Here is a 14,929-nt window from a genome sequence, read left to right as displayed (position 1 = left end):
AGAGTATGTCGCAGAGAAAGAAATTCCTCAAGAAGTGCACAACACGGCCAGCAAGCTTTTGGAGCCTGTACTGAAGATTTATGAAGGCACTAAGAAGGAAAAAATGCCCCATGCATCAAGGAAGCCAGCAAACAAGAAAATCGAACATCAAGTCAGGTTTCATTCCACTAAGAAGCAGAGGCTGTCCAGCTCAGGTGCAAGTTTTTCGAAGCCAACTGAGCTTCAGAAGGGGAACATAAAAAGCAAATCCTTAACAGGAATGCTGAGGCAACTGTTATAGTAACATCTCCAGGACACAACTACTTATGAAAAATGGGATCGACTCTATGGCACTCTCTTCTGGTTTACAACCCTTCTACAAGTTCATCTGTGCACTTATAGACCTCACCTATGAGGTATGCAGCTGTCTGGAACCAGATGGATGGTCTGTGCGTTAGAGTGCGATAGACACCTCCATACTGGCCATATATGCTGCAGGTAAGTATATTTTCCTTTCAGAAGCAGCTTTGTGGTACCAGTAGGATGGTGTGTGCGTTAGAGCACGAGAGGAACTTCCATGCCGGTCATATATTCTGCAGGTAAGTATATTTTCCTTTCAGCTCAATGTGTTGCACCCTGAAACAATTGCAGCAAAATGGTTTTGCTGCATCTGGCTTAGCCAGACTATTTTTTTCTCTCGGCAGAACCTGACTGTTAGAGAGCGCGTCTCCCAGGTGGCGGATAGGGAGGCTCTAACCAAGCACCTGAAGTGTACAGCTTGCAAAAGGCGCAATAAGTTTGTTAAAATGAGGACACCTGACATGGTGTGTTTTATAAGTACAGGGTGCTTGGTAAGAGTGGTGCGTGCACCCGCGGACCAACAGGGGTTTCACTGCCTTGACACATTCCTCACCTGTACATGCTTCCTTTTTCTTCAGGTCTACAGTTGCACATTGCTGGCAATTCACAAAGTTGATGTTAGGGTGCAACTTGATGTAGACATGTTCTGAACAACTCTCTATGTGACACATGGTACTATTATGTGGTGCCAAATAAGAGTTAAGTGTGTGCTTAGCTAAAAGTGATGACTGTTCTAATTTCTGCTGTTGCGATGTCTTTCAGGTGACAAACAACCAAAGAGAGACGTGAATACTACATTGGTGGCCTTTCATGATTGTACTGAAGATGTCATTAGCATCAGTTATTGAAATACTTAGAAAATCGCAATATATACTATGCCCTACATTTTCTTCAGATTATAGTATATTGCAATCTGCTTGTCATAGCACTGAAATAAACCTATATATATTTTGTTCCTGCGGCTGTGTTGTCGTCCAATCTCTTTGCAGGTACATGCATCCAGAGATTTGAATTTATCACCAGCATTGTCTGGCATGCAGTGCAGAAATAAACAAAGCTGCAACACTTTTTAAAGATGCAAGTTGTCACCGCAGGCTCTTGTAAATTATTTTTTTGAGTAAAAACAATTCATGCATTGTAGATTTTGTTTACCTGTTCTCTTAAGCACCCACATAAATGAAAGTAGATACACTGACATGGGACAACTGAACTGATGTGTGAATTGAGATATGGTTAAGTGAGTGCACAAAATATACAAAGGGACCACAATAACACTATGCATAACACTGTTCAAAATGCTATGTTGTTGCAGTACTGTAGAATCTGCCGAATGGGCCACAGCATTTCACTGAGTGAATAGGTAAGATGGATTAGCCTGCATTCATAGTGACAGTCATTAGAACAGCTGCATGGCCTCTTTAAGAATGCATGCAAGTTGTCGCAGCCTTTTTTATGAAATAATTGTTGCATTAGCACTGCACAAATATTTATTGTTTACATTACAATGGAATGAATTGGTAACAAAAGCTTGGATGATCATCTTATATGCATATAGAGTTGAGCTTAAAGAGGTATAGACAAAATCTTTGCTTGCATCTTCTTTGAAATGATGCATCAAACATCAGTATAGACGGGTCATCGCTTGGCACTAGCCTACGGCCGCTAAATAATTTGCAAAAATTTCTTCTTGACACTGTTTCAGTTCCGCAATTCAGATGCATTTAGGTCACGTCGGGAATGAAAAAAAATGCATTATAATTGCTCATACATTGTTCGCTGTGATTTCAGCTATTGAAGCAGGCTGGCTTAACCGTTGTAGTGGAGTAAAAGTGTACTTTAGTGCTTATACTGTACTTTTTTCATTCCTGACATGACCTAAGCACACCTTACCTATGTCATGGCCATCACTGGGTAGCTGAAATCAGAACCAAAAATTCATCAAGTAGAAATATAATTATAAATTATGCTAGCTGGAAGGGAAATACAACAGGGTTATTCATCTATACTAATGTCCAACACATTATTTGAAATATGAAAACGCAAAAATCTGATGCCCGCACTGCTTGAAAATTAAAAGGTTACGTAGTTGCACAACACAGAAAGCCAATATTTCAGTGAAACAGAAGCTTGCATCAAAATCTTATCCCCTCACAATACTGCTTAACGGAGCATGCTGGTTCAGAAACTACAGGCACTGCTTAAGGCTTCATAATGTCTCATTGGCCTGATGCATATTTTCAGTATTCATGATGAGAGTCATATATTATACAACTTGCTTTCAGTCGAGCTGTTTCATTGTATGCAAGAAGGCTGGTGCAGTAAGTATCTGTGATGTTTTCATGGTATGTCATGGCATGATTAGTTTGTTCGCATCTAGCATTGCTTTCTGACTCATTCTCATTTAAGAGTAATGCTATGGAGGTATTCTGCCAGTTTTAACGATGTGAACTTCATGGCACACAAAGACAGCTTTGCACAGTAGCCATTTTGCTCATTTTTATTTTTTCATTCATTCAAAGTACCCCGAAGGCCCTCATTGCAATTATTTCAATGTGGGGGGAGGGGGAAGGTGGTAGCTGAAGCAGAAAAACGACTAAAATATTATATACAGTAAAGGTAAGAAAAATAAATGGAATAAAAAAGAGCTTTAAGGTACAAAGAAACCGCATTCATGCGATGCAGTTAAAAGCCGGCTAACAAAGGAATAGTAACGTCAATAGAAACAGAATTGCAAGCTGCAAAACAAAGTGGCGTGCTGATAAAAGAGGAAGGTTAAACACAGTATGGCATAAAGGGATGTGGCATGTAAAGGCCCTAAGACAAAGAACAGTTTACTAAGGAAAACATAAGCAACGAAAATTGTTCCCACAATATAAAGAATACAGTTCACATGGCAATGTCTGAATCTGTTTGACCTTAAAATTTAGTTAGGCTTGTGTTTGCTGCGATGTGTAACATCAAGTTGTACTAGTGCATGACTTTCGCCAGCATGATTGAATGATCTTGCAAAATGAGTTGCGAGACACAATGGTGCATGTAACTTTGCAGGGGTGGTCACTATGCAGAAAGATGAATTGGGGGATTGGGGGAGGGGGAGGTAGCCGACAGAAACCTGCAGGAAAACATGAATGATACAATGTATGAAGGGTTAAATTTACACCAGCTTTCAGTGACATGCTAGTTTATGCAACTCAGCCAAGTTTTTTAGTACTAAGATGCTGAAGTGTTTTGAATAATGAGAAAAAATTAAACAAGCAATACGGCTTTGCAAGCCTTCAGTGTCACTAATTAGGTTACAGTGCTCACGATCCATAATGTGTGATGCATGTCCTAGTTTTGGGCTAGGATTAGTGTAATGCATGCAAGTCATTTTTTCATTCACAGGAGCTTATTCTAGATGTTCAATAAATCCCAGGGAGGTGTTAGCAGAACACAAGTTGTTCTTTTGATTCCATGACAGGTATATGACTGAAGATGAACACCAAGATATTCATATCTTGTGATAAGTACACACTACTCTTATCTGGAAACTATCTGGTGGATATCTGGTACAGTGTGAATGATGAATTCAGCTTTAGCGACATTTAGAGACAATTAGGAACAAGAAATTGTTACATCGAGATGTGACTTTTAATATTAGCAGTCAATATGTGTAATCACACTGAGGTAAATCAAAGCATCATCAGTGAATAATCTAGCTCGCGACTTCATACAGATGATGTCGGGCGCGCGGCCTTACCGCGTCCGAACGTAGCCGGAAGAAAAGGCCGCCGCGGTTATGTGCGTGTATGCGCGGGCGATTCGGCGCGCCCAAGAAACAGCCGGTGCTTTGTGTTTCTATGTGTGCGCTTGCCGCTCAGCGGCGACGGACGAGAGACCTCCCCCCCCCCCCCCCCCCCGAACAGCAGTTACGGGGGCATCATCCGATAAGTCCAAGGTCTGCGCGCCGCCTCTGTAACGACCGTGGGATTAAGGGAACCAGCTCAAGATGCCTTCCCAGCGAGCCGACCGAAGGGAGCAGCGGGGAAGCAGAGACGAGAGAGGAAAAGCTGGAGAGGAGGACCGGGAAGAGAGGAGAGACAACCAAGGACTGGACAGACGGATTGTGGATGCCGAGACGAGAGGCCGCATCCCGACGGCAGAGTTGTGTCACCGCAGTTGTGAATAGATGTAAATAAATTAGGCATTGTGTAATCGGAACGTTCGATGTGGTCTGGCTGAATCGGGAGGAGAGAAAAACAAAATAGAGGAAGGAGGAAGGAACCTGCCTGACTGGTGCAGTCGACAGGATCTCCCGACAGGAAGCGGACCGGCCATGGGACTCATCAAGACGGCAAAAAAGGACCCAGGGCTGAGCGACCATCTCGGGCGTGGAGCTGCAGGCCAAGCCATCTCCTACAGTGAAGCAGGTTGGTGTCTTGTAGGTCCTTCCGCTGGGCACTGTGACAGTCTTGTGATCGGGGAGGACGGGAACAGACGAGTAGGAGGGAGGCAGATGAAGCTGGTTGCGAACGCCGAGGTAGCACGCGTCAGCGGAGGGTCAGTGTTGTCTTTCGCCGATGAGATGGCGTTGTTGAAATTAAAATTGAAAATTTCAGAAGTAGAATTGGCAACTGAAATATTGCGGTACGAGAGAGATGTTGGGAAGGCGGTGGATGGTGTAATAAAAGAGGGGGTGCGTCCGGAGAATGGGGCGGGCGTCGCGGAGCATTTCGAGGTAGGCCAGAGAGCGGTAATGACAGACCCCAGGCTGGAAGGCTCGAGTGGCGACACTGAGGTTGCAGCTGTGGGACAGGAGGTAGGCCAGAGAGCGGAAAAGGCAGACCGCAGACTGGAAAGTTGGAGTGCTGACACAGCCACCGCGATGGTGAAACAGGAGACAAGTGTCAACGTGTCAGAAGAGCGCTCTGACGATTTGAAGGAAGCTGATTAAGACACGTTTAGCAGTACAAGTGTCTGCGCAGCGGCGAGCAGGCTAGCATCCGGGAAAGATGCGGTCATCGAGGATGTCAGACCTCCGGAGCGGTTCGAAGGGGCAACAGCAGTGTCAGAAGTGGTGACTGCACTGGAGGAGGATAGTGGTAACAAAGATGAACGTGCAGACGCAGCTGCGGCTGTAACGGTCACCGCAGTAGAGCAGACCGATAGCGCTGGCGCTGAAAGAGGGTACGGCAGGCATACAAATGCTCCAGAGCGCGAAGAGTCCATGCGCGAGCAAACTGGCGGCGCTACGTCGAGGAAGACTGGCGAACGCGCGAGAGTGCGCGCTCATGATGCGGTAGCAGGTAAAATTTTGTTTGGTAGTGGAGGCGAGATAGCGGGCCAGCCGTGCGTGCGAATGGCGTCACGGGAGTCGCAACAAGTGTCAACTACGCGACTGGCGAATGAGCCTGAGTGGGCAAGTCACCAGGGTGGCGGAAAGACTAAGCTGCGCTTCGCAGAAAGGTCCATGGAGAGGACTCGCGGTAAAAATTGTAACTCGTGTCAGATGGCGCCCTGTCAGAGGCCGTATGACAGAGGACGGCCAATTGCACTAATCACCAGGAGGTACGCGCCGTGGCAGATGACCAGTAAGGGCGATTGCATAGAACCGACTGACCGCCCTCCACCGCAGTGGGTTTAGAGCACACCGTGGCGTTCGAGATGGGAATTGTGCGCAGGAGAGAGCGACGCCAACGCTGACAAGCTGCCGAGGCTTATAGCACCAGCCCCATCGGTAAGGTGAGAGGGGTAACGCTGTTCTCTAGCCCTTTGTTTTGATGGTGTTGTAGTGCCCGGGGGAGGATCGCGGGACACCAGCTGCGCACGGTTGTGGTGTGAAGTGTGATGCGTTCAGTGGAGGCACGCATCACAGTGGCGGAGGAGGTGTCGGGCGCGGCCTTACCGCATCCGAACATAGCCGGAAGAAACGGCCGCCGCGGTTATGTGAGTGTACGCGCGGGCGATTCGGCGCGTCCAAGGAACAGCCGGCGCTTTGCGTTTCTATGCGTGGGCTTGCCCCTCAGCGGCGACGGACGAGAGACCCCCCCTCCCCCCCGAACAGCAGTTACGGGGGTATCATCCGGTAAGACCAAGGTCTGCGCGCCGCCTCCATAACGACGGGAACCAGCTCAAGATGCCCTCCAGGGAGAGACGATCAGGGGGAGTCAGACGTGCTGGTCGTCGGCTCCGGCGATTTTTCAGCCGGAGCAGCGGAAGTTTCCGCCTGACCCTAGCAAGATCATCCCCAACGTGCACCGAAAGCTGTCGGGAACATCTGGACACCAGTTTTTTCCAAGGTGGGCCCGGTTAAACCCCCTTTTCGGGCAACACATGGCCCGATCGGGCCGGTGGCGCGGCTAGGCCTAACGGCCGAACTGGTACCCGCAACATCGGGGCCTCTGGCCACTGACGCCAGTATGGCTGCTACGCAAATCTCCTGCCGAGGCTACGACCCCGAGAACATGCACTGGACAACGGTTAACCCAGCGGAAACCGAAGGCCCAGTTTCGGCAACGGTTACCCCAGCGGCACCCGGAGGCCCAGATTCGGCAAGATTTCGCAGCGCCGCGTTGAACGCCGCAGTGCTGCGCCGAGCGCAAGACCAAGCCTTAAAGCCGGCGTCCGTAGACGCGGCCGGCGTTCACGCCGGAAACCAGCAGTCACCCGCCCCGCGCGCGGCGGGCCGCAGTCGGCGACTGCTCACGAAGTGGAAACCGCCTGTTATTCCCAAGCCTGCTCCAGACGACTACGTCGTCGTCATCAAGCCCCGGACCCGCGTCTCGTTGTACGAGACTTTCCAGGCGACCGGCTACGGCCGGGCGTTCACGGCTCTCCTAGGCGCGCAACCCGCAACAGATCTTACCATAATACCGGTAAGAGAACAAAACCTCATTATTGTTCACACTGCGAAACCTGAGCTAGCCGACCGTATCATCGGCGAATTTGAACTTAATGGACCCGACGGGAAGGTCCCCCTTGTGGGGCACCTGCGCCAAGACGACAAGGACGTCTGCTACGGCGTCATTACCGTCCGTAACTCTGAAACTACGGACTCGCTCCGTACTAGGCTCAAATGGCGCTTCGGCACCATCGTGGAAGTGCGAAAATTTGGGACATCCAACAAAGCGAGACTGACTTTCACCGGAACAGAGAAGCCACGTTTCGTGCACTACGACTCGGAGCTTGTACAAGTTAGGCCTTACCAGCGAACCATTCCAGCCTGCCGACATTGCGGTGTGGTCGGCCACCGCGTGGACGCCTGCCCCGGCCAGAGGCTGGACCGGTGCGGCCTGTGCGGACAGCAGGCTCTACTCGTTGAGGGGGTGCGGGCCCCTCACCAGTGCAACCCAAAGTGTTCAGTGTGCGGCGCGGCCCATGCCACGGGGGGCCCAGCGTGTACTGCTAAATATCGCGCTATCCAGCCCACGCAGGCCGAGCGCGGGCGTAAATCGAAGCGAAACCGACGCAAGCGTGGCAAGCGTCCCCCGGACAAGCTGAAGGCCAAGGCTGCCGACCAAGCCATGGACCAGCCTGTGAATTCCTCTACTGGGAGCCAAGGGAAACCTCCAGCTGCGCCACCGCCGCCTCAAGCCGGTGCAGCGAAGCCCCTCGGACCTCCCCAAAACGGCGGCTCCAAGACGTGGGCAAACGTTGTCAAGCAACACTCCCAGGTGAGCGGCGCCGGCAGGGCAGCTTCTCCCTTCGCTCCCCTTCCCAATCCCAACAACGGCCAATCTCTGCCGAACAAAAAGAAATATCTGCTCTCCGCGAGCAGGTTGCAAATTTTCAAAAGCGCCTCGCAATAGCGGAGGCCCGCCAAAATTCCCCCAACCACACCTCTGCCTCACCCGCAGCAGAGGCAATGGAATGCGACGCAACCTCTTCAGGACAGGCTGCGCATGCCCTCACGGCACTCGAGGCGAGAGTGAGCGCGCTCGAAACTCAAGTTAACAACAGAATATCCGCATTGGAAACGCAAATCAATGCCACACTTACGGCGGCACTCAACAAAATTAGCCACCTTGCGGCATCTATCCCGAACCTCATAACCGCTCAGTTCGCTCAACTCACCCGCGCTCCCAAGCGCGCTGGCCCGCTCAAAACCTTCGCAGGCCGGCAGCTCAAAGCGTCTAGGCGTCGAATCGCCGGAGAAGAAGAAGAGGTCCCCTGTGCCATCCTCAGTACAGAGAACGCTCCTCTCTTCGGAGCCACTGGCTCTCAAGCCTCCTCTCTCCAAACTCACAACTCTACCCTTGATCATGGCGGGCGCCCCTAGAAATAGGAAGCATCCGCGACGCAATTCGATCCCTATTCAAATTGTACAGTGGAACTGTCGCGGATTCAAGGCACGCACAAAGCGAGCCGATCTACGCCTTTTCCTTACAACGTTCCCAGAATTACCTGCTGTGGTGGCCCTTCAGGAGCCAGGAAATGGCGCCACCCTTGCCAGTTACACGGTGTACCAGCAGGATGCGCATAGCTGCCTCTGCGTACATAAAAATTACACGGCCTCCCAGGTTGACCTGGATCTTAGCGCTACTTTCTCCTATGTAATGGTGACGATCCTTCCGCTACGCAAACAGGACCCCCCATTGCACATACTCAACATTTACTGTCCCCCAAAGCTACCAAATGTTACATTCGCAGATATCTTCAGCCGGGCTTTGAAGGTCGCGAATCGGGATCCCCTCATAATCGTTGGGGACTTTAATGCTCCCAGCACCTTATGGGGGTACACACGTGAAGAGAAACGCGGACGCAAGTTGGCGGAGCTTGTTTCCACACTGGGCCTTACTCTTCAAACGGATCCCGCGCAACCCACTCGTATAGGTAACTCCGTTACACGCGATACGTGTCCGGACCTCACCTTTACGAAAAATATTCGCTATGCAGATTGGAGGAACACCGAGGAATCCCTCGGTAGTGACCACTGCATAATTACCACTACAATCCATACCAAGCCACTCACAAGACCACAGGCCAATGCAAAACTACCCGACTGGACCAAGTTTAGGAACAGTTACACCAATCCTCAATCGATAATGGACCAAGGATACTCAACGTGGTCCCAACACCTAGTATCCCACTTGAAATCAGTCGAGCAAAATGTTCAACTCTCAGAGGCGAGCCCGGCGGTGGATAACCACCTCCTCCACCTCTGGGAGGCACGACACAGCCTAGTCCGCCGCTGGCGTCGTCAAAAACACAATCGGAAACTCAAAATTCGAATTGCGGATATCACCCAACAGGCGGCACAATACGCGGCCCAACTCGCCGACTCCAATTGGGTGCACCGATGCAACACTGCAGCTCGGCAAATGTCGAGTCGGAGTACGTGGCGCCTCTTCCGCGCTCTTATTGATCCGACACAAACCCGTACTGAGACACAAAAACAGCTTCAAAGGGCTATACATAACTTCACTGGAGACACGGCCAAACTGGCCGATGCGCTCCGCGACCAATATTTGAGTATACACCAGGATCCCCGTGGTCAGGCGTACTCGTATGCCGGTTCCGAGAACGCGGATTTGGATCAACCGTTCCAGCTCCATGACCTAAAAGCAGCCCTGGCTAAAATGAAGCGAGGTACAGCACCAGGCCGGGACAAGGTGACGGTGAAGCTTATTGCCAACCTCCCAGATCCCGCCTACGAAACTCTCCTCGATTACTTCAACACTATCTGGATTGGAAGCACACCACTCCCCATAGATTGGAAAACGGCACTAGTAACTTTCATTCCCAAGCCAGGTAAAGCCATTAACACCGACAACCTCCGGCCCATCTCCCTCACTTCGTGTGTGGGGAAGCTGATGGAGACTATGGTCCGCGACAGATTGTCGGCTTTCCTGGAACAACAAAACATTTTCGCAGACACCATGTACGGTTTCCGCCCACACCGGTCCGCACAAGATGTCCTGTTGCAACTTCACAAGGAGATTCTCGACCCCGTCGAGCACCCCAGCAATGATAAAGTAGTCGTCGCACTTGACCTGCGGGGGGCTTTCGACAATGTGACCCACGAGATCATCTTATCCCACTTGTCGCAAACACATTGTGGGCGCAATACTTTCAATTATATCAAACAATTCCTTACAGATCGCCAATCCTATATCCGGCTACAAGACACAGAATATGGCCCATATCAACTTGGTACACGAGGGACCCCACAGGGAGCTGTCCTCTCGCCATTACTATTTAATCTAGCCATGATGAAGCTCCCTACCCAGCTGGCGGAGGTCGCCGGTGTGCAGCACGCTCTGTATGCGGACATCACCCTCTGGGCAACACAACAATCGGTTGGAGACATCGAGACCAACCTGCAACAAGCGGCAGCTATAGTGGACGAATACGCTCGTCGCTGTGGTCTTGAATGCTCCCCGAGCAAATCTGAATTTGTGCACATACGCCCCAACTCAAAGTGCACAACCAAAATTGCCCTTTCCCTACTTAGCGGACCGATACCTGAACACGCGGAGATCCGAGTACTGGGGCTTTTCATTCATCATAGGCGCAAGATAGACACTACCCTAAACAAGTTACGTAAGGTGGGGGACCAGGTGGGTCGGATGCTCCGCCGGGTGTCCAATAAAAGGGGGGGACTACGATGCAAAGATGCCCTGCGGCTAGCCAATGCATTCGTGACCAGCCGGATTTTATATTCGGCTCCCTACCTCCACCTACGCAAATGCGATGAGAATGCCTTAGAGGTAGTTCTCCGCAAGATTTATAAGAGAGCGCTCGACCTCCCCATAACGACGTCCAACAAGCGTCTCCTTGGTCTGGGGATGACCAACACCTTTGGGGAGTTACGAGAAGCTCATCTTAACAATCAATACTTGCGCCTAAGCAAAACACCTGCGGGGAGCCGCCTTCTAACCCGCTTACACATTTCCTACGCAACACATACATAAGAACGGGTCCGCATCCCTGAAGCCTGGCGCTTTGCACTCCAGGTGCGACCCCTTCCGAAGAACATGACTGCAGACACCCATGATGGTCGCCGTCTCGCGCGGGTGGAGGCTATTTATCAACAATATGGCCACAAGCCAGGTGTCTTCTATGTGGATGCGGCCGGCCCACACCATGGGGGTTGGTACACGGCGGCCGTCATCCACCAAAACACTACAGTTCAGGGTCTTACTTTCCGTGCCCCAAACATTACATTTGCGGAAGAGATCGCCATTGCACTGGCCGCCGCAGATCCAGAGTCCCGAGTCATTATTACGGACTCCAGGGGCGCCTGCCGCAATATTGAGCAAGGGTACATTCCAGACCGTGCTTTCAAAATTCTCCACGCATGCGATTACACAGGGTTTCCGACCCATCGTACCATCGTGTGGGCTCCGGCTCATGCGGGTCTTGAGGGGAACGAGGCAGCCGACGCTGCCGCCCGCGCGCTTACTCACCGGGCGTCGCCTCATCCGCAGCCTGATCCGGAATTCAATTTCAATCCGGCCATCACCTTTAAAAAGATCACCTCTCTTTATCAAAATTTTCATGGTCTCTATCCCCCTCCCTGTAAAGGCCTCACCAGGGTGGAGGAGCGCTGGCTTCTCCGCCTCTATACCAATACTGTACTGTGCCCGGCAGTACTTAAGCACTTCAATTCTTCTTTCTCGGGCGCGTGCCCACACTGTGAGGAGGAGTTTTCGGACACCTACCACATGGTGTGGGCATGCCCTTCCAATCCTGCCTACCCACCCCACCTCCACCCCACTCGAGAGGCCTGGGAAGCTGCCCTGCGCGGCTGCTCCGAACTCCATGCCCAACAGGCATTGGTAGCTAGAGCCCGAGCCGCTGCGGAAGCTACAGGGATCCCGGACTAGGGCTCCCTCCTAGTGTTTGTAAGGGACGGGCCCTTCCGGCTCGCCCCATCGACCTCTCACTGTAAATAGAAATAAAAGTTTTCCTCCTCCTCCTCCAGGGAGCCGACCGAAGGGAGCAGCGGGGAAGCAACGACGAGAGAGGGCAAGCTGAAAAGGAGGATCGGGAAGAGAGGAGAGACGACCAAGAAGGACTGGACAGACGGGTCGTGGATACCGAGACGAGAGGCCGCATCCCGACGGCAGAGTTTTGTCACCGCAGTGGTGAATAGAAGTCAATACATTCGGCACTTTATAATCTGAAGTCTTCATGTGGCCTGGCTGAATCGGGAGAAGAAGAGAAAGGAGTGAAGGGAGGAGAGGAACCTGCCTGACTGCAGGTGTCGGGCGCGCGGCCTTACCGCGTCCGAACGTAGCCGAAGAAACGGCTGCCGCGGTTATGTGCGTGTACGCGCGGGCGATTCGGCGCGCCCAAGAAACAGCCGGCGCTTTGTGTTCCTATGTGTGTGCTTGCCGCTCAGCGGCGACGGACGAGAGACCCCCCAACAGCAGTTACGGGGGCATCATCCTCTAAGTCCAAGGTCTGCGCGCCGCCTCTGTAACGAGCGTGGGATTAAGGGAACCAGCTCAAGATGCCTTCCCAGCGAGTCGACCGAAGGGAGCAGCGGGGAAGCAGGGACGAGCGAGGACAAGCTGGAGAGGAGGACCGGGAAGAGAGGAGAAACGACCAAGAAGGACTGGACAGACGGGTTGTGGATGCTGAGACGAGAGGCCGCATCCCGACGGCAAAGTTGTGTCACCGCAGTTGTGAATAGATGTAAATAAATTAGGCACTGTGTAATCGGAACGTTCGTTGTGGTCTGGCTGAATCGGCAGGAGAGAAAAACAAAATAGAGGAGGAAGGAAGGAACCTGCCTGACTGATGAGTAAGTTTTTCATGTATTCATTAAAAACAGTAAAAAGGCCAAATTCACTCATACAACCTTGAAAGAGTCTACATGTTAAATTTCCTGGAAAGAACTAAAATAATTAAAGTAATTTGAAATGATAGAAAACTGTGTATCATTCCAAAGATGTCAGGGTGATTGTAAAAACAGCCCGAGGTGAGAAACACAGTCAAATGCCATAAAATCTAAAATATGTGTTAGCTTTTGAACTGAAATGTAGACAGAAATAATATTAACATGTATTTAATATCCGGCCATTAACAAATCTGGGAAGCAGCATTTTACACACACAGCAATTATGAAAAACCGGTGCTTAGAAACTGTGTTTCGTGGAGTAGTTAATTATTTGCATATGTATGCCATGCTCTGAAGCCTAAAACAGTACTCAGTAAAGAGATGTGGTGATGATTGAGTGTAGATGAATCATCCCCAAATTTTAAGATTAGAATCAGGCTTGCTAGTGTTGCTTAAGATGAACTATACCTCTTGATAATGACTGAGCGCAGATGAAAGCAGTGAATGCACACTGTAAGATGTATTCATTACAATTTCGTTGAAATGGAGGTGATGATTACTTTGTGTTTTTGTATTGTGCAATGCACCTAATAGAGGAGAAGTAATGTCACATAAATCAACACTGCTACAAAAATTTCGAGTAGATGAGCACATTCAGACTTGGGGCTGGTGTGTTCTAGGCATTAAAAAAAATTATGTCCAGGTAGGGGTTTGGCTTTATGGCATTCTAGAAGTTGTCAGGATAAATTTTACTCTATTTTAAGTAATTGTATTGCAAGACCCATAATATCACAGGTTAATTCGACACCTAATGGTCTGTTGCTGAGAGTTGTTATCAATTCATCACAGCTAACCAAAAAGTCACCATTCAGCCAAATTACTTGCTATGCTACTAGTTTCCCCAAAGGAAATTCAGTAGGATTAGTGACGTGTTATGTGGCTTTCAGGTGATATTTATGCATTTAGGCACATTTTGTGCTCAAAAGACAGTACGCACATTTTCAAAAGAACACTCAAGTGAGCAGTCTTTACAAAACATTACGGATGTGTTATTCACAAAGGTAACTGTGCAAAGACAAACGGCATTACAAATTCGACAAGTAATTTTTTATTGCAAGCATCAGTGACCAATCTGCAGAATGAGCCCCAAGAACTTTGTGCACAACTGTGATACTAAGGGAAAAAGTTGATTCCTGCTTAGACGCCACCGTGCATAATGTGCTGTGCTGTATAGTAAATCGAAGATTAAATGACAAACCGGACGCGTGATGCTATGGCATCACCATCTTGTACCCGCTTCCCGTTTATTTTTCCTCGTCACGCACACATATTAATTCTTCCCCCTTTAAAAAAATTGGACACTGCTAAGAATGAAAGTCCTACCTCACAACATAATCGTTCAATCATGTAGACGGTTGTGATACTCAAGTGGTCACCGGTCTGGTTGCTGGACTTCACCTTCTTCTGCGTGTTCTGATGCCACATCTTCATCTTCAAAATTCTCAGCCTGTTGCGTTGTCTTCATCCAGTCCTTGGAATGTGGAAGGGCTTATAGCTTCCCAGGAATACCCACTGGGAGAGTTGACATGCATTCCTGTTTGCAACGCGTTTATCAGGCCGATTTCTCCGGCACCTGACACAACTTGGATGCGTTCCATGTATGGTGATCTTCAAGGAGCAATGAACTAGGCTCCTTCTGTCCGCCCACCTTCAATGCCTTGCTGTAGACCAAATCACCCTTCTTAGCAATGATAGACTTTTTCACCCACAATGTCATCACGACAAAAGGATAGAGTTTTTGCACCCCTCTTTCTGTCAGTGTAC

Source organism: Amblyomma americanum, chromosome 1, assembly GCF_052857255.1.
Source record: "Amblyomma americanum isolate KBUSLIRL-KWMA chromosome 1, ASM5285725v1, whole genome shotgun sequence".
Classification (NCBI taxonomy): domain Eukaryota; kingdom Metazoa; phylum Arthropoda; class Arachnida; order Ixodida; family Ixodidae; genus Amblyomma; species Amblyomma americanum.
The sequence above is the reverse complement of the archived record's forward strand: the minus strand, read 5'-3'. Positions refer to the sequence as shown.